Raw genomic sequence first — 22,911 nt, forward strand, 5'->3', positions numbered from 1 at the left:
GAGCATGTGAGAGGCAGTGTTGCCAAATCCTCAGGAAGGAAAGTAGCTATTGCTGGTCCTAAAAGTAGCTAGAAGTCGCTAAATGACGTCATCACATAATTTTCATAATTGGCCAAGTGGATGTAATTGTGATTGACGCTGTAGGAGAGAGGAATAACGCCTCGGGAGAGACAAAAAGTGAGTAAAAAAACACCCTAAGTATGTTTAGAACTACAATTGAACTTTCTTCTGTCGATTCTTGTCTTTTTTCTGAATACTCACTAAATATAGCGACAAAGTCGCTAAGTTGCAACACTGGTGAGAGGTGGGGTAGCGAGATATCAGTAATCAATGGTAATCACATACTATTTCTTCGTAACTATGATCATTCGAGGACAGTACATTTTTCATTTGGGTCTCGAGATGAATAAACTCAGAACCTCTGACATGAATTCTTTAAACTATGATTTGGGAACCCAAAGCGGTTATTAACATGTCATAGGTGGGTCGCGAGATATGAGTGAACATTCAGAATCATATACTATTTCTTCATAATGTTGGTCGTTCGAGGACACTGCATTTCTCATTTGGCTCTCGAGCTTAAAAATGGTAAAAACGTTCTGAAACAGCAGATGAATGATTTCGTGTAAGTAATTAACCTACAATATGGTGGGGAACTTTGTCAAACGGCAGAGTTGCTGAGTTTCTTAGCTTGCATAGCAAGTCTTAACTCATTCAAAAAACAACCCTTCTAAAATTACATTGCAGTGCCGTGACCCGGATTCGAACCGGGGTTAGCTGCGACCACACGCAGAGTACTAACCACTATACGATCACGGCCGGCTACAAGAGCTGGCTTTGTAAAGCCTACATAGGCTGTGAAAGTGATGTGCACAAGCTGGCTAAACTCTTTTCATTTGGTCTCGATAATGAATAAACTGAAGAAACAGTGGAGCTTTACACAGTCGGTAGATTTTTCTCATCAAAAAGTGCCCTTTTTCCGTGACATTGGAATATCTCAATTGCATCCTCCTCACGTCATCTCTAATTCTCTAAACCCATTGGTGAGAAAACCTGAGTTGCCCTCCCCTCTGACCTTCTCACCAATGTGAACAATAAAAAGGTACTGCTGAGATTTGAACTCAGGATCTCCTGTTTACTAGACAGGCACTTTAACCAACTAAGCCACAGCACCCATAAAAGTCACATATGTTGCAGATGTGAACACCCACACCTATTTGAATCAAACCAGTATCATTAATTTAACCCACATCTCTGTCTAGCAAAATCACATCACAAAAGAGATGTCTTTTACTAATATTGGAAACGATACAGACACCTTCAATTGTCTAGCAACAGGGTTTCTTAAGCTACGTTTTGGGACGCAAAGTGGGCCTGAGCATGTGAGAGGCAGTGTTGCCAAATCCTCAGGAAGGAAAGTAGCTATTGCTGTCCTAAAAGTAGCTAGAAGTCGCTAAATGACGTCATCACATAATTTTCATAATTGGCCAAGTGGATTGTAATTGTGATTGACGCTGTAGGAGAGAGGAATAACGCCTCGGGAGAGACAAAAAATGAGTAAAAAACACCCTAAGTATGTTTAGAACTACAATTGAACTTTCTTCTGTCGATTCTTGTCTTTTTTCTGAATACTCACTAAATATAGCGACACAAGTCGCTAAGTTGGCAACACTGGTGAGAGGTGGGTAGCGAGATATTCAGTAATCAATGGTAATCACATACTATTTCTTCGTAACTATGATCATTCGAGGACAGTACATTTTTCATTTGGGTCTCGAGATGAATAAACTCAAGAACCTCTGACATGAATTCTTAAACTATGATTTGGGACCCAAAGCGGTTATTAACATGTCATAGGTGGGTCGCGAGATATGAGTGAACATTCAGAATCATATACTATTTCTTCATAATGTTGGTCGTTCGAGGACACTGCATTTCTCATTTGGCTCTCGATGCTTAAAAATGGTAAAAACGTCTGAAACAGCAGATGAATGATTTCGTGTAAGTAATTAACCTACAATATGGTGGGGAAACTTTGTCAAACGGCAGAGTTGCTGAGTTTCTTAGCTTGCATAGCAAGTCTTAACTCATTCAAAAAACAACCCTTCTAAAATTACATTGCAGTGCCGTGAACCCGGATTCGAACCGGGGTTGCTGCGACCACAACGCAGAGTACTAACCACTATACGATCACGGCCGGCTACAAGAGCTGGCTTTGTAAAGCCTACATAGGCTGTGAAAGTGATGTGCACAAGCTGGCTAAACTCTTTTCATTTTTGGTCTCGATAATGAATAAACTGAAGAGAAACAGTGGAGCTTTACACAGTCGGTAGATTTTTTTCTCATTCAAAAAGTGCCCTTTTTCCGTGACATTGGAATATCTCAATTGCATCCTCCTCACGTCATCTCTAATTCTCTAAACCCAGTTGGTGAGAAAACCTGAGTGCCCTCCCCTCTGACCTTCTCCACCAATGTGAACAATAAAAAGGTACTGCTGAGATTTGAACTCAGGATCTCCTGTTTACTAGAGCAGGCACTTTAACAACTAAGCCACAGCACCCATAAAAGTCACATATGTTGCAAGATGTGAACACCCACACCTATTTGAATCAAACCAGTTCTCATTAATTTAACCCACATCTCTGTCTAGCAAAATCACATCACAAAAGAGATGTCTTTTACTAATATTGGAAACGATACAGACACCTTCAATTGTCTAGCAACAGGTTTCTTAAGCTACGTTTTGGGACGCAAAGCTGGGCCTGAGCATGTGAGAGAGGCAGTGTTGCCAAATCCTCAGGAAGGAAAGTAGCTATTGCTGGTCCTAAAAGTAGCTAGAAGTCGCTAAATGACGTCATCACATAATTTTTCATAATTGGCCAAGTGGATGTAATTGTGATTGACGCTGTAGGAGAGAGGAATAACGCCTCGGGAGAGACAAAAAGTGAGTAAAAAAACACCCTAAGATATGTTTAGAACTACAATTGAACTTTCCTCTGTCGATTCTTGTCTTTTTCTGAATACTCACTAAATATAGCGACAAAGTCGCTAAGTTGGCAACACTGCGTGCGAGAGGTGGGTAGCGAGATATCAGTAATCAATGGTAATCACATACTATTTCTTTCGTAAACTATGATCATTCGAGGACAGTACATTTTTCATTTGGGTCTCGAGATGAATAAACTCAAGAACCTCTGACATGAATTCTTAAACTATGATTTGGGACCCAAAGCGGTTATTAACATGTCATAGGTGGGTCGCGAGATATGAGTGAACATTCAGAATCATATACTATTTCTTCATAATGTTGGTCGTTCGAGGACACTGCATTTCTCATTTGGCTCTCGAGCTTAAAAATGGTAAAAAACGTCTGAAACAGCAGATGAATGATTTCGTGTAAGTAATTAACCTACAATATGGTGGGGAACTTTGTCAAACGGCAGAGTTGCTGAGTTTCTTAGCTTGCATAGCAAGTCTTAACTCATTCAAAAAACAACCCTTCTAAAATTACATTGCAGTGCCGTGACCCGGATTCGAAACCGGGGTTGCTGCGACCACAACGCAGAGTACTAACCACTATACGATCAACGGCCGGCTACAAGAGCTGGCTTTGTAAAGCCTACATAGGCTGTGAAAGTGATGTGCACAAGCTGGCTAAACTCTTTTCATTTTGGTCTCGATAATGAATAAACTGAAGAAACAGTGGAGCTTTAACACAGTCGGTAGGATTTTTTCTCATTCAAAAGTGCCCTTTTTCCGTGACATTGGAGATATCTCAATTGCATCCTCCTCACGTCATCTCTAATTCTCTAAACCCATTGGTGAGAAAACCTGAGTGCCCTCACCCTCTGACCTTCTCCACCAATGTGAACAATAAAAAGGTACTGCTGAGATTTGAACTCAGGATCTCCTGTTTACTAGACAGGCAACTTTAACCAACTAAGCCACAGCACCCATAAAAGTCATATATGTTGCAGATGTGAACACCCACACCTATTTGAATCAAACCAGTCTCATTAATTTAACCCCACATCTCTGTCCTAGCAAATCACATCACAAAAGAGATGTCTTTTACTAATATTGGAAACGATACAGACACCTTCAATTGTCTAGCAACAGGTTTCTTAAGCTACGTTTTGGGACGCAAAGTGGGCCTGAGCATGTGAGAGGCAGTGTTGCCAAATCCTCAGGAGGAAAAGTAGCTATTGCTGGTCCTAAAAGTAGCTAGAAGTCGCTAAATGACGTCATCACATATTTTCATAATTGGCCAAGTGGATGTAATTGTGATTGACGCTGTAGGAGAGAGGAATAACGCTCGGGAGAGACAAAAAGTGAGTAAAAAAACACCCTAAGTATGTTAGAACTACAATTGAACTTTCTTCTGTCGATTCTTGTCTTTTTTCTGAATACCTCACTAAATATAGCGACAAAGTCGCTAAGTTGGCAACACTGGTGAGAGGTGGGTAGCGAGATATCAGTAATCATGGTAATCACATACTATTTCTTCGTAACTATGATCATTCGAGGACAGTACATTTTTCATTTGGGTCTCGAGATGAATAAAACTCAGAACCTCTGACATGAATTCTTAAACTATGATTGGGACCCAAAGCGGTTATTAACATGTCATAGGTGGGTCGCGAGATATGAGTGAACATTCAGAATCATATACTATTTCTTCATAATGTTGTCGTTCGAGGACACTGCATTCTCATTTGGCTCTCGAGCTTAAAAATGGTAAAAACGTCTGAAACAGCAGATGAATCATTTCGTGTAAGTAATTAACCTACAATATGGTGGGGAACTTTGTCAAACGGCAGAGTTGCTGAGTTTCTTAGCTTGCATAGTAAGTCTTAACTCATTCAAAAAACAACCCTTCTAAAATTACATTGCAGTGCCGTGACCGGATTCGAACCGGGGTTGCTGCGACCACAACGCAGAGTACTAACCACTATACGATCACGGCCGCTACAAGAGCTGGCTTTGTAAAGCCTACATAGGCTGTGAAAAGTGATGTGCACAAGCTGGCTAAAACTCTTTTCATTTTGGTCTCGATAATGAATAAACTGAAGAAACAGTGGAGCTTTACACAGTCGGTAGGTTTTTTCTCATTCAAAAAGTGGCCCTTTTTCCGTGACATTGGAATATCTCAATTGCATCCTCCTCACGTCATCTCTAATTCTCTAAACCCATTGGTGAGAAAACCTGAGTGCCCTCCCCTCTGACCTTCTCCACCAATGTGAACAATAAAAAGGTACTGCTGAGATTTGAACTCAGGATCTCCTGTTTACTAGACAGGCACTTTAACCAACTAAGCCACAGCACCCATAAAAGTCATATATGTTGCAGATGTGAACACCCACACCTATTTGAATCAAACCAGTCTCATTAATTTAACCCACATCTCTGTCTAGCAAAATCACATCACAAAAGAGATGTCTTTTACTAATATTGGAAACGATACAGACACCTTCAATTGTCTAGCAACAGGGTTTCTTAAGCTACGTTTTGGGACGCAAAGTGGGGCCTGAGCATGTGAGAGGCAGTGTTGCCAAATCCTCAGGAAGGAAAGTAGCTATTGCTGGTCCTAAAAGTAGCTAGAAGTCGCTAAATGACGTCATCACATAATTTTCATAATTGGCCAAGTGGATGTAATTGTGATTGACGCTGTAGGAGAGAGGAATAACGTCTCGGGAGAGACAAAAAGTGAGTAAAAAACACCCTAAGTATGTTTAGAACTACAATTGAACTTTCTTCTGTCGATTCTTGTCTTTTTCTGAATACTCACTAAATATAGCGACAAAGTCGCTAAGTTGGCAACACTGGTGAGAGGTGGGTAGCGAGATATCAGTAATCAATGGTAATCACATACTATTTTCTTCGTAACTATGATCATTCGAGGACAGTACATTTTTCATTTGGGTCTCGAGATGAATAAACTCAAGAACCTCTGACATGAATTCTTAAACTATGATTTGGGACCCAAAGCGGTTATTACATGTCATAGGTGGGTCGCGAGATATGAGTGAACATTCAGAATCATATACTATTTCTTCATAATGTTGGTCGTTCGAGGACACTGCATTTCTCATTTGGCTCTGGAGCTTAAAAATGGTAAAAAACGTCTGAAACAGCAGATGAATCATTTCGTGTAAGTAATTAACCTACAATATGGTGGGGAACTTTGTCAAACGGCAGAGTTGCTGAGTTTCTTAGCTTGCATAGTAAGTCTAACTCATTCAAAAAACAACCCTTCTAAAATTACCTTGCAGTGCCGTGACCCGGATTCGAACCAGGGTTGCTGCGACCACACGCAGAGTACTAACCACTATACGATCACGGCCGGCTACAAGAGCTGGCTTTGTAAAGCTACATAGGCTGTGAAAGTGATGTGCACAAGCTGGCTAAACTCTTTTCATTTTGGTCTCGATAATGAATAAACTGAAGAAACAGTGGAGCTTTACACAGTCGGTAGGTTTTTTCTCATTCAAAAAGTGCCCTTTTTCCGTGACATTGGAATATCTCAATTGCATCCTCCTCACGTCATCTCTAATTCTCTAAACCCATTGGTGAGAAACCTGAGTGCCCTCCCCTCTGACCTTCTCCACCAATGTGAACAATAAAAAGGTACTGCTGAGATTTGAACTCAGGATCTCCTGTTTACTAGACAGGCACTTTAACCAACTAAGCCACAGCACCCATAAAAGTCATATATGTTGCAGATGTGACACCCACACCTATTTGAATCAAACCAGTCTCATTAATTTAACCCACATCTCTGTCTAGCAAAATCACATCACAAAAAGAGATGTCTTTTACTAATATTGGAAACGATACAGACACCTTCAATTGTCTAGCAACAGGGTTTCTTAAGCTACGTTTTGGGACGCAAAGTGGGCCTGAGCATGTGAGAGGCAGTGTTTGCCAAATCCTCAGGAAGGAAAGTAGCTATTGCTGGTCCTAAAAGTAGCTAGAAGTCGCTAAATGACGTCATCACATAATTTTCATAATTGGCCAAGTGGATGTAATTGTGATTGACGCTGTAGGGAGAGAGGAATAACGTCTCGGGAGAGACAAAAAGTGAGTAAAAAAAACACCCTAAGTATGTTTAGAACTACAATTGAACTTTCTTCTGTCGATTCTTGTCTTTTTCTGAATACTCACTAAATATAGCGACAAAGTCGCTAAGTTGGCAACACTGGTGAGAGGTGGGTAGCGAGATATCAGTAATCAATGGTAATCACATACTATTTCTTCGTAACTATGATCATTCGAGGACAGTACATTTTTCATTTGGGTCTCGAGATGAATAAACTCAAGAACCTCTGACATGAATTCTTAAACTATGATTTGGGACCCAAAGCGGTTATTAACATGTCATAGGTGGGTCGCGAGATATGAGTGAACATTCAGAATCATATACTATTTCTTCATAATGTTGGTCGTTCGAGGACACTGCATTTCTCATTTGGCTCTCGAGCTTAAAAATGGTAAAAACGTCTGAAACAGCAGATGAATGATTTCGTGTAAGTAATTAACCTACAATATGGTGGGGAACTTTGTCAAACGGCAGAGTTGCTGAGTTTCTTAGCTTGCATAGTCAAGTCTTAACTCATTCAAAAAACAACCCTTCTAAAATTACATTGCAGTGCCGTGACCCGGATTCGAACCGGGGTTGCTGCGACCACAACGCAGAGTACTAACCACTATACGATCACGGCCGGCTACAAGAGCTGGCTTTGTAAAGCCTACATAGGCTGTGAAAGTGATGTGCACAAGCTGGCTAAAACTCTTTTCATTTTGGTCTCGATAATGAATAAACTGAAGAAACAGTGGAGCTTTACACAGTCGGTAGGATTTTTTCTCATTCAAAAAGTGCCCTTTTTCCGTGACATTGGAATATCTCAATTGCATCCTCCTCACGTCATCTCTAATTCTCTAAACCCATTGGTGAGAAAACCTGAGTGCCCTCCCCTCTGACCTTCTCCACCAATGTGAACAATAAAAAGGTACTGCTGAGATTTGAACTCAGGATCTCCTGTTTACTAGACAGGCACTTTAACCAACTAAGCCACAGCACCCATAAAAGTCATATATGTTGCAGATGTGAACACCCACACCTATTTGAATCAAACCAGTCTCATTAATTTAACCCACATCTCTGTCTAGCAAAATCACATCACAAAAGAGATGTCTTTTACTAATATTGGAAACGATACAGACACCTTCAATTGTCTAGCAACAGGGTTTCTTAAGCTACGTTTTGGGACGCAAAGTGGGCCTGAGCATGTGAGAGGCAGTGTTGCCAAATCCTCAGGAGGAAAGTAGCTATTGCTGGTCCTAAAAGTAGCTAGAAGTCGCTAAATGACGTCATCACATAATTTTCATAATTGGCCAAGTGGATGTAATTGTGATTGACGCTGTAGGAGAGAGGAATAACGTCTCGGGAGAGACAAAAGTGAGTAAAAAACACCCTAAGTATGTTTAGAACTACAATTGAACTTTCTTCTGTCGATTCTTGTCTTTTTTCTGAATACCTCCTAAATATAGCGACAAAGTCGCTAAGTTGGCAACACTGGTGAGAGGTGGGTAGCGAGATATCAGTAATCAATGGTAATCACATACTATTTCTTCGTAACTATGATCATTCGAGGACAGTACATTTTCATTTGGGTCTCGAGATGAATAAACTCAAGAACCTCTGACAGGAATTCTTAAAACTATGATTTGGGACCCAAAGCGGTTATTAACATGTCATAGGTGGGGTCGCGAGATTGAGTGAACATTCAGAATCATAACTAGTTCTTCATAATGTTGGTCGTTCGAGGACACTGCATTCTCATTTGGCTCTCGAGCTTAAAACTGGTAAACACGTCTGAAACAGCAGATGAATCATTTTGTGTAAGTAATTAACCTACAATATGGTGGGGAACTTTGTCAAACGGCAGAGTTGCTGAGTTTCTTAGCTTGCATAGTAAGTCTTAACTCATTCAAAAAACAACCCTTCTAAATTACATTGCAGTGCCGTGACCCGGATTCGAACCGGGGTTGCTGCGACCACAACGCAGAGTACTAACCACTATACGATCACGGCCGGCTACAAGAGCTGGCTTTGTAAAGCCTACATAGGCTGTGAAATGATGTGCACAAGCTGGCTAAACTCTTTTCATTTTGGTCTCGATTAATGAATAAACTGAGAAACAGTGGAGCTTTACACAGTCGGTAGGTTTTTTCTCATTCAAAAAGTGCCCTTTTGTTCCGTGACATTGGAATATCTCAATTGCATCCTCCTCACGTCATCTCTAATTCTCTAAAACCCATTGGTGAGGAAAACCTGAGTGCCCTCCCCTCTGACCTTCTCCACCAATGTGAACAATAAAAAGGTACTGCTGAGATTTGAACTCAGGATCTCCTGTTTTACTAGACAGGCACTTTAACCAACTAAGCCACAGCACCCATAAAAGTCATATATGTTGCAGATGTGAACACCCACACCTATTTGAATCAAACCAGTCTCATTAATTTAACCCACATCTCTGTCTAGCAAATCACATCACAAAAGAGATGTCTTTTACTAATATTGGAAACTGATACAGACACCTTCAATTGTCTAGCAACAGGGTTTCTTAAGCTACGTTTTGGGACGCAAAGTGGGGCCTGAGCATGTGAGAGGCAGTGTTGCCAAATCCTCAGGAAGGAAAGTAGCTATTGCTGGTCCTAAAAGTAGCTAGAAGTCGCTAAATGACGTCATCACATAATTTTCATAATTGGCCAAGTGGATGTAATTGTGATTGACGCTGTAGGAGAGAGGAATAACGTCTCGGGAGAGACAAAAAGTGAGTAAAAAACACCCTAAGTATGTTTAGAACTACAATTGAACTTTCTTCTGTCGATTCTTGTCTTTTTTCTGAATACTCACTAAATATAGCGACAAAGTCGCTAAGTTGGCAACACTGGTGAGAGTGGGTAGCGAGATATCAGTAATCAATGGTAATCACATACTATTTCTTCGTAACTATGATCATTCGAGGACAGTAGCATTTTTCATTTGGGTCTCGAGATGAATAAACTCAAGAACCTCTGACATGAATTCTTAAACTATGATTTGGGACCCAAAGCGGTTATTAACATGTCATAGGTGGGTCGCGAGATATGAGTGAACATTCAGAATCATACACTATTTCTTCATAATGTTGGTCGTTCGAGGACACTGCATTTCTCATTTGGCTCTGGAGCTTAAAAATTGTAAAAACGTCTGAAACAGCAGATGAATGATTTCGTGTAAGTAATTATCCTACAATATGGTGGGGAACTTTGTCAAACGGCAGAGTTGCTGAGTTTCTTAGCTTGCATAGTAAGTCTTAACTCATTCAAAAAACAACCCTTCTAAAATTACATTGCAGTGCCGTGACCCGGATTCGAACCGGGGTTGCTGCGACCACAACGCAGAGTACTAACCACTATACGATCACGGCCGGCTACAAGAGCTGGCTTTGTAAAGCCTACATAGGCTGTGAAAGTGATGTGCACAAGCTGGCTAAACTCTTTCATTTTGGTCTCGATAATGAATAAACTGAAGAAACAGTGGAGCTTTACACAGTCGGTAGGTTTTTTCTCATTCAAAAAGTGCCCTTTTTCCGTGACATTGGAATATCTCAATTGCATCCTCCTCACGTCATCTCTAATTCTCTAAACCCATTGGTGAGAAAACCTGAGTGCCCTCCCCTCTGACCTTCTCCACCAATGTGAACAATAAAAAGGTACTGCTGAGATTTGAACTCAGGATCTCCTGTTTACTAGACAGGCACTTTAACCAACTAAGCCACAGCACCCATAAAAGTCATATATGTTTGCAGATGTGAACACCCACACCTATTTGAATCAAACCAGTCTCATTAATTTAACCCACATCTCTGTCTAGCAAAATCACATCACAAAAGAGATGTCTTTTACTAATATTGGAAACGATACAGACACCTTCAATTGTCTAGCAACAGGGTTTCTTAAGCTACGTTTTGGGACGCAAAGTGGGCCTGAGCATGTGAGAGGCAGTGTTGCCAAATCCTCAGGAAGGAAAGTAGCTATTGCTGGTCCTAAAAGTAGCTAGAAGTCGCTAAATGACGTCATCACATAATTTTCATAATTGGCCAAGTGGATGTAATTGTGATTGACGCTGTAGGAGAGAGGAATAACGTCTCGGGAGAGACAAAAAGTGAGTAAAAAAACACCCTAAGTATGTTTAGAACTACAATTGAACTTTCTTCTGTCGATTCTTGTCTTTTTCTGAATACCTCACTAAATATAGCGACAAAGTCGCTAAGTTGGCAACACTGGTGAGAGGTGGGTAGCGAGATATCAGTAATCAATGGTAATCACATACTATTTCTTCGTAACTATGATCATTCGAGGACAGTACATTTTTCATTGGGTCTCGAGATGAATAAACTCAAGAACCTCTGACATGAATTCTTAAACTATGATTTGGGACCCAAAGCGGTTATTAACATGTCATAGGTGGGTCGCGAGATATGAGTGAACATTCAGAATCATACTACTATTTCTTCATAATGTTGGTCGTTCGAGGACACTGCATTTCTCATTTGGCTCTCGAGCTTAAAAATGGTAAAAACGTCTGAAACAGCAGATGAATCATTTTGTGTAAGTAATTAACCTACAATATGGTGGGGAACTTTGTCAAACGGCAGAGTTGCTGAGTTTCTTAGCTTGCATAGTAAGTCTTAACTCATTCAAAAAACAACCCTTCTAAAATTACATTGCAGTGCCGTGACCCGGATTCGAACCGGGGTTGCTGCGACCACAACGCAGAGTACTAACCACTATACGATCACGGCCGGCTACAAGAGCTGGCTTTGTAAAGCCTACATAGGCTGTGAAAGTGATGTGCACAAGCTGGCTAAACTCTTTTCATTTTGGTCTCGATAATGAATAAACTGAAGAAACAGTGGAGCTTTACACAGTCGGTAGGTTTTTTCTCATTCAAAAAGTGCCCTTTTTCCGTGACATTGGAATATCTCAATTGCATCCTCCTCACGTCATCTCTAATTCTCTAAACCCATTGGTGAGAAAACCTGAGTGCCCTCCCCTCTGACCTTCTCCACCAATGTGAACAATAAAAAGGTACTGCTGAGATTTGAACTCAGGATCTCCTGTTTACTAGACAGGCACTTTAACCAACTAAGCCACAGCACCCATAAAAGTCATATATGTTGCAGATGTGAACACCCACACCTATTTGAATCAAACCAGTCTCATTAATTTAACCCACATCTCTGTCTAGCAAAATCACATCACAAAAGAGATGTCTTTTACTAATATTGGAAACGATACAGACACCTTCAATTGTCTAGCAACAGGGTTTCTTAAGCTACGTTTTGGGACGCAAAGTGGGCCTGAGCATGTGAGAGGCAGTGTTGCCAAATCCTCAGGAAGGAAAGTAGCTATTGCTGGTCCTAAAAGTAGCTAGAAGTCGCTAAATGACGTCATCACATAATTTTCATAATTGGCCAAGTGGATGTAATTGTGATTGACGCTGTAGGAGAGAGGAATAACGTCTCGGGAGAGACAAAAAGTGAGTAAAAAAACACCCTAAGTATGTTTAGAACTACAATTGAACTTTCTTCTGTCGATTCTTGTCTTTTTTCTGAATACTCACTAAATATAGCGACAAAGTCGCTAAGTTGGCAACACTGGTGAGAGGTGGGTAGCGAGATATCAGTAATCAATGGTAATCACATACTATTTCTTCGTAACTATGATCATTCGAGGACAGTACATTTTTCATTTGGGTCTCGAGATGAATAAACTCAAGAACCTCTGACATGAATTCTTAAACTATGATTTGGGACCCAAAGCGGTTATTAACATGTCATAGGTGGGTCGCGAGATATGAGTGAACATTCAGAATCATACACTATTTCTTCATAATGTTGGTCGTTCGAGGACACTGCATTTCTCATTTGGCTCTGGAGCTTAAAAATTGTAAAAAACGTCTGAAAACAGCAGATGAATCATTTCGTGTAAGTAATTACCTACAATATGGTGGGGAACTTTGTCAAACGGCAGAGTTGCTGAGTTTCTTAGCTTGCATAGTAAGTCTTAACTCATTCAAAAAACAACCCTTCTAAAATTACATTGCAGTGCCGTGACCCGATTCGAACCGGGGTTGCTGCGACCACAACGCAGAGTACTAACCACTATACGATCACGGCCGGCTACAAGAGCTGGCTTTGTAAAGCCTACATAGGCTGTGAAAGTGATGTGCACAAGCTGGCTAAACTCTTTTCATTTTGGTCTCGATAATGAATAAACTGAAGAAACAGTGGAGCTTTACACAGTCGGTAGGTTTTTTCTCATTCAAAAAGTGCCCTTTTTCCGTGACATTGGAATATCTCAATTGCATCCTCCTCACGTCATCTCTAATTCTCTAAACCCATTGGTGAGAAAACCTGAGTGCCCTCCCCTCTGACCTTCTCCACCAATGTGAACAATAAAAAGGTACTGCTGAGATTTGAACTCAGGATCTCCTGTTTACTAGACAGGCACTTTAACCAACTAAGCCACAGCACCCATAAAAGTCATATATGTTGCAGATGTGAACACCCACACCTATTTGAATCAAACCAGTCTCATTAATTTAACCCACATCTCTGTCTAGCAAAATCACATCACAAAAGAGATGTCTTTTACTAATATTGGAAACGATACAGACACCTTCAATTGTCTAGCAACAGGGTTTCTTAAGCTACGTTTTGGGACGCAAAGTGGGCCTGAGCATGTGAGAGGCAGTGTTGCCAAATCCTCAGGAAGGAAAGTAGCTATTGCTGGTCCTAAAAGTAGCTAGAAGTCGCTAAATGACGTCATCACATAATTTTCATAATTGGCCAAGTGGATGTAATTGTGATTGACGCTGTAGGAGAGAGGAATAACGTCTCGGGAGAGACAAAAAGTGAGTAAAAAAACACCCTAAGTATGTTTAGAACTACAATTGAACTTTCTTCTGTCGATTCTTGTCTTTTTTCTGAATACCTCCTAAATATAGCGACAAAGTCGCTAAGTTGGCAACACTGGTGAGAGGTGGGTAGCGAGATATCAGTAATCAATGGTAATCACATACTATTTCTTCGTAACTATGATCATTCGAGGACAGTACATTTTTCATTTGGGTCTCGAGATGAATAAACTCAAGAACCTCTGACATGAATTCTTAAACTATGATTTGGGACCCAAAGCGGTTATTAACATGTCATAGGTGGGTCGCGAGATATGAGTGAACATTCAGAATCATATACTATTTCTTCATAATGTTGGTCGTTCGAGGACACTGCATTTCTCATTTGGCTCTCGAGCTTAAAAATGGTAAAAACGTCTGAAACAGCAGATGAATCATTTTGTGTAAGTAATTAACCTACAATATGGTGGGGAACTTTGTCAAACGGCAGAGTTGCTGAGTTTCTTAGCTTGCATAGTAAGTCTTAACTCATTCAAAAAACAACCCTTCTAAAATTACATTGCAGTGCCGTGACCCGGATTCGAACCGGGGTTGCTGCGACCACAACGCAGAGTACTAACCACTATACGATCACGGCCGGCTACAAGAGTTGGCTTTGTAAAGCCTACATAGGCTGTGAAAGTGATGTGCACAAGCTGGCTAAACTCTTTTCATTTTGGTCTCGATAATGAATAAACTGAAGAAACAGTGGAGCTTTACACAGTCGGTAGGTTTTTTCTCATTCAAAAAGTGCCCTTTTTCCGTGACATTGGAATATCTCAATTGCATCCTCCTCACGTCATCTCTAATTCTCTAAACCCATTGGTGAGAAAACCTGAGTGCCCTCCCCTCTGACCTTCTCCACCAATGTGAACAATAAAAAGGTACTGCTGAGATTTGAACTCAGGATCTCCTGTTTACTAGACAGGCACTTTAACCAACTAAGCCACAGCACCCATAAAAGTCATATATGTTGCAGATGTGAACACCCACACCTATTTGAATCAAACCAGTCTCATTAATTTAACCCACATCTCTGTCTAGCAAAATCACATCACAAAAGAGATGTCTTTTACTAATATTGGAAACGATACAGACACCTTCAATTGTCTAGCAACAGGGTTTCTTAAGCTACGTTTTGGGACGCAAAGTGGGCCTGAGCATGTGAGAGGCAGTGTTGCCAAATCCTCAGGAAGGAAAGTAGCTATTGCTGGTCCTAAAAGTAGCTAGAAGTCGCTAAATGACGTCATCACATAATTTTCATAATTGGCCAAGTGGATGTAATTGTGATTGACGCTGTAGGAGAGAGGAATAACGTCTCGGGAGAGACAAAAAGTGAGTAAAAAACACCCTAAGTATGTTTAGAACTACAATTGAACTTTCTTCTGTCGATTCTTGTCTTTTTTCTGAATACTCACTAAATATAGCGACAAAGTCGCTAAGTTGGCAACACTGGTGAGAGGTGGGTAGCGAGATATCAGTAATCAATGGTAATCACATACTATTTCTTCGTAACTATGATCATTCGAGGACAGTACATTTTTCATTTGGGTCTCGAGATGAATAAACTCAAGAACCTCTGACATGAATTCTTAAACTATGATTTGGGACCCAAAGCGGTTATTAACATGTCATAGGTGGGTCGCGAGATATGAGTGAACATTCAGAATCATATACTATTTCTTCATAATGTTGGTCGTTCGAGGACACTGCATTTCTCATTTGGCTCTGGAGCTTAAAAATGGTAAAAACGTCTGAAACAGCAGATGAATCATTTCGTGTAAGTAATTAACCTACAATATGGTGGGGAACTTTGTCAAACGGCAGAGTTGCTGAGTTTCTTAGCTTGCATAGTAAGTCTTAACTCATTCAAAAAACAACCCTTCTAAAATTACATTGCAGTGCCGTGACCCGGATTCGAACCGGGGTTGCTGCGACCACAACGCAGAGTACTAACCACTATACGATCACGGCCGGCTACAAGAGTTGGCTTTGTAAAGCCTACATAGGCTGTGAAAGTGATGTGCACAAGCTGGCTAAACTCTTTTCATTTTGGTCTCGATAATGAATAAACTGAAGAAACAGTGGAGCTTTACACAGTCGGTAGGTTTTTTCTCATTCAAAAAGTGCCCTTTTTCCGTGACATTGGAATATCTCAATTGCATCCTCCTCACGTCATCTCTAATTCTCTAAACCCATTGGTGAGAAAACCTGAGTGCCCTCCCCTCTGACCTTCTCCACCAATGTGAACAATAAAAGGTACTGCTGAGATTTGAACTCAGGATCTCCTGTTTACTAGACAGGCACTTTAACCAACTAAGCCACAGCACCCATAAAAGTCATATATGTTGCAGATGTGAACACCCACACCTATTTGAATCAAACCAGTCTCATTAATTTAACCCACATCTCTGTCTAGCAAAATCACATCACAAAAGAGATGTCTTTTACTAATATTGGAAACGATACAGACACCTTCAATTGTCTAGCAACAGGGTTTCTTAAGCTACGTTTTGGGACGCAAAGTGGGCCTGAGCATGTGAGAGGCAGTGTTGCCAAATCCTCAGGAAGGAAAGTAGCTATTGCTGGTCCTAAAAGTAGCTAGAAGTCGCTAAATGACGTCATCACATAATTTTCATAATTGGCCAAGTGGATGTAATTGTGATTGACGCTGTAGGAGAGAGGAATAACGTCTCGGGAGAGACAAAAAGTGAGTAAAAAACACCCTAAGTATGTTTAGAACTACAATTGAACTTTCTTCTGTCGATTCTTGTCTTTTTTCTGAATACCTCCTAAATATAGCGACAAAGTCGCTAAGTTGGCAACACTGGTGAGAGGTGGGTAGCGAGATATCAGTAATCAATGGTAATCACATACTATTTCTTCGTAACTATGATCATTCGAGGACAGTACATTTTTCATTTGGGTCTCGAGATGAATAAACTCAAGAACCTCTGACATGAATTCTTAAACTATGATTTGGGACCCAAAGCGGTTATTAACATGTCATAGGTGGGTCGCGAGATATGAGTGAACATTCAGAATCATATACTATTTCTTCATAATGTTGGTCGTTCGAGGACACTGCATTTCTCATTTGGCTCTGGAGCTTAAAAATGGTAAAAAACGTCTGAAACAGCAGATGAATCATTTGTGTAAGTAATTAACCTACAATATGGTGGGGAACTTTGTCAAACGGCAGAGTTGCTGAGTTTCTTAGCTTGCATAGTAAGTCTTAACTCATTCAAAAAACAACCCTTCTAAAATTACATTGCAGTGCCGTGACCCGGATTCGAACCGGGGTTGCTGCGACCACAACGCAGAGTACTAACCACTATACGATCACGGCCGGCTACAAGAGTTGGCTTTGTAAAGCCTACATAGGCTGTGAAAGTGATGTGCACAAGCTGGCTAAACTCTTTTCATTTTGGTCTCGATAATGAATAAACTGAAGAAACAGTGGAGCTTTACACAGTCGGTAGGTTTTTTCTCATTCAAAAAGTGCCCTTTTTCCGTGACATTGGAATATCTCAATTGCATCCTCCTCACAGTCATCTCTAATTCTCTAAACCCATTGGTGAGAAACCTGAGTGCCCTCCCCTCTGACCTTCTCCACCAATGTGAACAATAAAAAGGTACTGCTGAGATTTGAACTCAGGATCTCCTGTTTACTAGACAGGCACTTTAACCAACTAAGCCACAGCACCCATAAATGTCATATATGTTGCAGATGTGAACACCCACACCTATTTGAATCAAACCAGTCTCATTAATTTAACCCACATCTCTGTCTAGCAAAATCACATCACAAAAGAGATGTCTTTTACTAATATTGGAAACGATACAGACACCTTCAATTGTCTAGCAACAGGGTTTCTTAAGCTACGTTTTGGGACGCAAAGTGGGCCTGAGCATGTGAGAGGCAGTGTTGCCAAATCCTCAGGAAGGAAAGTAGCTATTGCTGGTCCTAAAAGTAGCTAGAAGTCGCTAAATGACGTCATCACATAATTTTCATAATTGGCCAAGTGGATGTAATTGTGATTGACGCTGTAGGAGAGAGGAATAACGTCTCGGGAGAGACAAAAAGTGAGTAAAAAACACCCTAAGTATGTTTAGAACTACAATTGAACTTTCTTCTGTCGATTCTTGTCTTTTTTCTGAATACCTCCTAAATATAGCGACAAAGTCGCTAAGTTGGCAACACTGGTGAGAGGTGGGTAGCGAGATATCAGTAATCAATGGTAATCACATACTATTTCTTCGTAACTATGATCATTCGAGGACAGTACATTTTTCATTTGGGTCTCGAGATGAATAAACTCAAGAACCTCTGACATGAATTCTTAAACTATGATTTGGGACCCAAAGCGGTTATTAACATGTCATAGGTGGGTCGCGAGATATGAGTGAACATTCAGAATCATATACTATTACTTCATAATGTTGGTCGTTCGAGGACACTGCATTTCTCATTTGGCTCTGGAGCTTAAAAATTGTAAAAACGTCTGAAACAGCAGATGAATCATTTCGTGTAAGTAATTAACCTACAATATGGTGGGGAACTTTGTCAAACGGCAGAGTTGCTGAGTTTCTTAGCTTGCATAGTAAGTCTTAACTCATTCAAAAAACAACCCTTCTAAAATTACATTGCAGTGCCGTGACCCGGATTCGAACCGGGGTTGCTGCGACCACAACGCAGAGTACTAACCACTATACGATCACGGCCGGCTACAAGAGTTGGCTTTGTAAAGCCTACATAGGCTGTGAAAGTGATGTGCACAAGCTGGCTAAACTCTTTTCATTTTGGTCTCGATAATGAATAAACTGAAGAAACAGTGGAGCTTTACACAGTCGGTAGGTTTTTTCTCATTCAAAAAGTGCCCTTTTTCCGTGACATTGGAATATCTCAATTGCATCCTCCTCACGTCATCTCTAATTCTCTAAACCCATTGGTGAGAAAACCTGAGTGCCCTCCCCTCTGACCTTCTCCACCAATGTGAACAATAAAAAGGTACTGCTGAGATTTGAACTCAGGATCTCCTGTTTACTAGACAGGCACTTTAACCAACTAAGCCACAGCACCCATAAAAGTCATATATGTTGCAGATGTGAACACCCACACCTATTTGAATCAAACCAGTCTCATTAATTTAACCCACATCTCTGTCTAGCAAAATCACATCACAAAAGAGATGTCTTTTACTAATATTGGAAACGATACAGACACCTTCAATTGTCTAGCAACAGGGTTTCTTAAGCTACGTTTTGGGACGCAAAGTGGGCCTGAGCATGTGAGAGGCAGTGTTGCCAAATCCTCAGGAAGGAAAGTAGCTATTGCTGGTCCTAAAAGTAGCTAGAAGTCGCTAAATGACGTCATCACATAATTTTCATAATTGGCCAAGTGGATGTAATTGTGATTGACGCTGTAGGAGAGAGGAATAACGTCTCGGGAGAGACAAAAAGTGAGTAAAAAAACACCCTAAGTATGTTTAGAACTACAATTGAACTTTCTTCTGTCGATTCTTGTCTTTTTTCTGAATACCTCCTAAATATAGCGACAAAGTCGCTAAGTTGGCAACACTGGTGAGAGGTGGGTAGCGAGATATCAGTAATCAATGGTAATCACATACTATTTCTTCGTAACTATGATCATTCGAGGACAGTACATTTTTCATTTGGGTCTCGAGATGAATAAACTCAAGAACCTCTGACATGAATTCTTAAACTATGATTTGGGACCCAAAGCGGTTATTAACATGTCATAGGTGGGTCGCGAGATATGAGTGAACATTCAGAATCATATACTATTTACTTCATAATGTTGGTCGTTCGAGGACACTGCATTTCTCATTTGGCTCTGGAGCTTAAAAATTGTAAAAACGTCTGAAACAGCAGATGAATCATTTCGTGTAAGTAATTAACCTACAATATGGTGGGGAACTTTGTCAAACGGCAGAGTTGCTGAGTTTCTTAGCTTGCATAGTAAGTCTTAACTCATTCAAAAAACAACCCTTCTAAAATTACATTGCAGTGCCGTGACCCGGATTCGAACCGGGGTTGCTGCGACCACAACGCAGAGTACTAACCACTATACGATCACGGCCGGCTACAAGAGTTGGCTTTGTAAAGCCTACATAGGCTGTGAAAGTGATGTGCACAAGCTGGCTAAACTCTTTTCATTTTGGTCTCGATAATGAATAAACTGAAGAAACAGTGGAGCTTTACACAGTCGGTAGGTTTTTTCTCATTCAAAAAGTGCCCTTTTTCCGTGACATTGGAATATCTCAATTGCATCCTCCTCACGTCATCTCTAATTCTCTAAACCCATTGGTGAGAAAACCTGAGTGCCCTCCCCTCTGACCTTCTCCACCAATGTGAACAATAAAAAGGTACTGCTGACATTTGAACTCAGGATCTCCTGTTTACTAGACAGGCACTTTAACCAACTAAGCCACAGCACCCATAAAAGTCATATATGTTGCAGATGTGAACACCCACACCTATTTGAATCAAACCAGTCTCATTAATTTAACCCACATCTCTGTCTAGCAAAATCACATCACAAAAGAGATGTCTTTTACTAATATTGGAAACGATACAGACACCTTCAATTGTCTAGCAACAGGGTTTCTTAAGCTACGTTTTGGGACGCAAAGTGGGCCTGAGCATGTGAGAGGCAGTGTTGCCAAATCCTCAGGAAGGAAAGTAGCTATTGCTGGTCCTAAAAGTAGCTAGAAGTCGCTAAATGACGTCATCACATAATTTTCATAATTGGCCAAGTGGATGTAATTGTGATTGACGCTGTAGGAGAGAGGAATAACGTCTCGGGAGAGACAAAAAGTGAGTAAAAAACACCCTAAGTATGTTTAGAACTACAATTGAACTTTCTTCTGTCGATTCTTGTCTTTTTTCTGAATACCTCCTAAATATAGCGACAAAGTCGCTAAGTTGGCAACACTGGTGAGAGGTGGGTAGCGAGATATCAGTAATCAATGGTAATCACATACTATTTCTTCGTAACTATGATCATTCGAGGACAGTACATTTTTCATTTGGGTCTCGAGATGAATAAACTCAAGAACCTCTGACATGAATTCTTAAACTATGATTTGGGACCCAAAGCGGTTATTAACATGTCATAGGTGGGTCGCGAGATATGAGTGAACATTCAGAATCATATACTATTTCTTCATAATGTTGGTCGTTCGAGGACACTGCATTTCTCATTTGGCTCTGGAGCTTAAAAATTGTAAAAACGTCTGAAACAGCAGATGAATCATTTCGTGTAAGTAATTAACCTACAATATGGTGGGGAACTTTGTCAAACGGCAGAGTTGCTGAGTTTCTTAGCTTGCATAGTAAGTCTTAACTCATTCAAAAAACAACCCTTCTAAAATTACATTGCAGTGCCGTGACCCGGATTCGAACCGGGGTTGCTGCGACCACAACGCAGAGTACTAACCACTATACGATCACGGCCGGCTACAAGAGTTGGCTTTGTAAAGCCTACATAGGCTGTGAAAGTGATGTGCACAAGCTGGCTAAACTCTTTTCATTTTGGTCTCGATAATGAATAAACTGAAGAAACAGTGGAGCTTTACACAGTCGGTAGGTTTTTTCTCATTCAAAAAGTGCCCTTTTTCCGTGACATTGGAATATCTCAATTGCATCCTCCTCACGTCATCTCTAATTCTCTAAACCCATTGGTGAGAAAACCTGAGTGCCCTCCCCTCTGACCTTCTCCACCAATGTGAACAATAAAAAGGTACTGCTGAGATTTGAACTCAGGATCTCCTGTTTACTAGACAGGCACTTTAACCAACTAAGCCACAGCACCCATAAAAGTCATATATGTTGCAGATGTGAACACCCACACCTATTTGAATCAAACCAGTCTCATTAATTTAACCCACATCTCTGTCTAGCAAAATCACATCACAAAAGAGATGTCTTTTACTAATATTGGAAACGATACAGACACCTTCAATTGTCTAGCAACAGGGTTTCTTAAGCTACGTTTTGGGACGCAAAGTGGGCCTGAGCATGTGAGAGGCAGTGTTGCCAAATCCTCAGGAAGGAAAGTAGCTATTGCTGGTCCTAAAAGTAGCTAGAAGTCGCTAAATGACGTCATCACATAATTTTCATAATTGGCCAAGTGGATGTAATTGTGATTGACGCTGTAGGAGAGAGGAATAACGTCTCGGGAGAGACAAAAAGTGAGTAAAAAACACCCTAAGTATGTTTAGAACTACAATTGAACTTTCTTCTGTCGATTCTTGTCTTTTTTCTGAATACCTCCTAAATATAGCGACAAAGTCGCTAAGTTGGCAACACTGGTGAGAGGTGGGTAGCGAGATATCAGTAATCAATGGTAATCACATACTATTTCTTCGTAACTATGATCATTCGAGGACAGTACATTTTTCATTTGGGTCTCGAGATGAATAAACTCAAGAACCTCTGACATGAATTCTTAAACTATGATTTGGGACCCAAAGCGGTTATTAACATGTCATAGGTGGGTCGCGAGATATGAGTGAACATTCAGAATCATATACTATTTCTTCATAATGTTGGTCGTTCGAGGACACTGCATTTCTCATTTGGCTCTGGAGCTTAAAAATGGTAAAAACGTCTGAAACAGCAGATGAATCATTTCGTGTAAGTAATTAACCTACAATATGGTGGGGAACTTTGTCAAACGGCAGAGTTGCTGAGTTTCTTAGCTTGCATAGTAAGTCTTAACTCATTCAAAAAACAACCCTTCTAAAATTACATTGCAGTGCCGTGACCCGGATTCGAACCGGGTTGCTGCGACCACAACGCAGAGTACTAACCACTATACGATCACGGCCGGCTACAAGAGTTGGCTTTGTAAAGCCTACATAGGCTGTGAAAGTGAT

General features: G+C 40.6%; 22 non-coding genes across 22 annotated transcripts; all 22 read right to left on the minus strand.

Annotated features, from left to right (window-relative positions):
* Positions 1-1,100: 1,100 nt before the first annotated feature.
* On the minus strand, positions 1,101-1,174 carry trnat-agu. Its single transcript has one exon. It is a non-coding gene; the product is annotated as a tRNA-Thr (tRNA).
* Positions 1,175-5,252: 4,078 nt separating this feature from the next.
* On the minus strand, positions 5,253-5,326 carry trnat-agu. Its single transcript has one exon. It is a non-coding gene; the product is annotated as a tRNA-Thr (tRNA).
* A 1,299-nt stretch (positions 5,327-6,625) lies between these two features.
* Positions 6,626-6,699, minus strand: trnat-agu. Its single transcript has one exon. It is a non-coding gene; the product is annotated as a tRNA-Thr (tRNA).
* Positions 6,700-7,649: 950 nt separating this feature from the next.
* trnah-gug lies at positions 7,650-7,721 on the minus strand. The gene has a single exon. It is a non-coding gene; the product is annotated as a tRNA-His (tRNA).
* Positions 7,722-8,007: 286 nt separating this feature from the next.
* On the minus strand, positions 8,008-8,081 carry trnat-agu. The gene has a single exon. It is a non-coding gene; the product is annotated as a tRNA-Thr (tRNA).
* Positions 8,082-9,022: 941 nt separating this feature from the next.
* trnah-gug lies at positions 9,023-9,094 on the minus strand. Its single transcript has one exon. It is a non-coding gene; the product is annotated as a tRNA-His (tRNA).
* A 1,309-nt stretch (positions 9,095-10,403) lies between these two features.
* trnah-gug lies at positions 10,404-10,475 on the minus strand. The gene has a single exon. It is a non-coding gene; the product is annotated as a tRNA-His (tRNA).
* A 283-nt stretch (positions 10,476-10,758) lies between these two features.
* On the minus strand, positions 10,759-10,832 carry trnat-agu. Its single transcript has one exon. It is a non-coding gene; the product is annotated as a tRNA-Thr (tRNA).
* Positions 10,833-11,780: 948 nt separating this feature from the next.
* Positions 11,781-11,852, minus strand: trnah-gug. The gene has a single exon. It is a non-coding gene; the product is annotated as a tRNA-His (tRNA).
* Positions 11,853-12,136: 284 nt separating this feature from the next.
* trnat-agu lies at positions 12,137-12,210 on the minus strand. Its single transcript has one exon. It is a non-coding gene; the product is annotated as a tRNA-Thr (tRNA).
* A 1,303-nt stretch (positions 12,211-13,513) lies between these two features.
* Positions 13,514-13,587, minus strand: trnat-agu. Its single transcript has one exon. It is a non-coding gene; the product is annotated as a tRNA-Thr (tRNA).
* Positions 13,588-14,534: 947 nt separating this feature from the next.
* On the minus strand, positions 14,535-14,606 carry trnah-gug. The gene has a single exon. It is a non-coding gene; the product is annotated as a tRNA-His (tRNA).
* Positions 14,607-14,890: 284 nt separating this feature from the next.
* On the minus strand, positions 14,891-14,964 carry trnat-agu. Its single transcript has one exon. It is a non-coding gene; the product is annotated as a tRNA-Thr (tRNA).
* Positions 14,965-15,910: 946 nt separating this feature from the next.
* trnah-gug lies at positions 15,911-15,982 on the minus strand. The gene has a single exon. It is a non-coding gene; the product is annotated as a tRNA-His (tRNA).
* A 283-nt stretch (positions 15,983-16,265) lies between these two features.
* On the minus strand, positions 16,266-16,339 carry trnat-agu. The gene has a single exon. It is a non-coding gene; the product is annotated as a tRNA-Thr (tRNA).
* Positions 16,340-17,285: 946 nt separating this feature from the next.
* Positions 17,286-17,357, minus strand: trnah-gug. Its single transcript has one exon. It is a non-coding gene; the product is annotated as a tRNA-His (tRNA).
* Positions 17,358-17,641: 284 nt separating this feature from the next.
* On the minus strand, positions 17,642-17,715 carry trnat-agu. The gene has a single exon. It is a non-coding gene; the product is annotated as a tRNA-Thr (tRNA).
* A 946-nt stretch (positions 17,716-18,661) lies between these two features.
* On the minus strand, positions 18,662-18,733 carry trnah-gug. Its single transcript has one exon. It is a non-coding gene; the product is annotated as a tRNA-His (tRNA).
* Positions 18,734-19,017: 284 nt separating this feature from the next.
* trnat-agu lies at positions 19,018-19,091 on the minus strand. Its single transcript has one exon. It is a non-coding gene; the product is annotated as a tRNA-Thr (tRNA).
* Positions 19,092-20,039: 948 nt separating this feature from the next.
* Positions 20,040-20,111, minus strand: trnah-gug. Its single transcript has one exon. It is a non-coding gene; the product is annotated as a tRNA-His (tRNA).
* Positions 20,112-21,415: 1,304 nt separating this feature from the next.
* trnah-gug lies at positions 21,416-21,487 on the minus strand. The gene has a single exon. It is a non-coding gene; the product is annotated as a tRNA-His (tRNA).
* Positions 21,488-21,771: 284 nt separating this feature from the next.
* On the minus strand, positions 21,772-21,845 carry trnat-agu. The gene has a single exon. It is a non-coding gene; the product is annotated as a tRNA-Thr (tRNA).
* Positions 21,846-22,911: the final 1,066 nt, after the last annotated feature.

This window comes from Oncorhynchus mykiss, unplaced genomic scaffold (genome assembly GCF_013265735.2).
Source record: "Oncorhynchus mykiss isolate Arlee unplaced genomic scaffold, USDA_OmykA_1.1 un_scaffold_344, whole genome shotgun sequence".
NCBI classification, from domain to species: domain Eukaryota; kingdom Metazoa; phylum Chordata; class Actinopteri; order Salmoniformes; family Salmonidae; genus Oncorhynchus; species Oncorhynchus mykiss.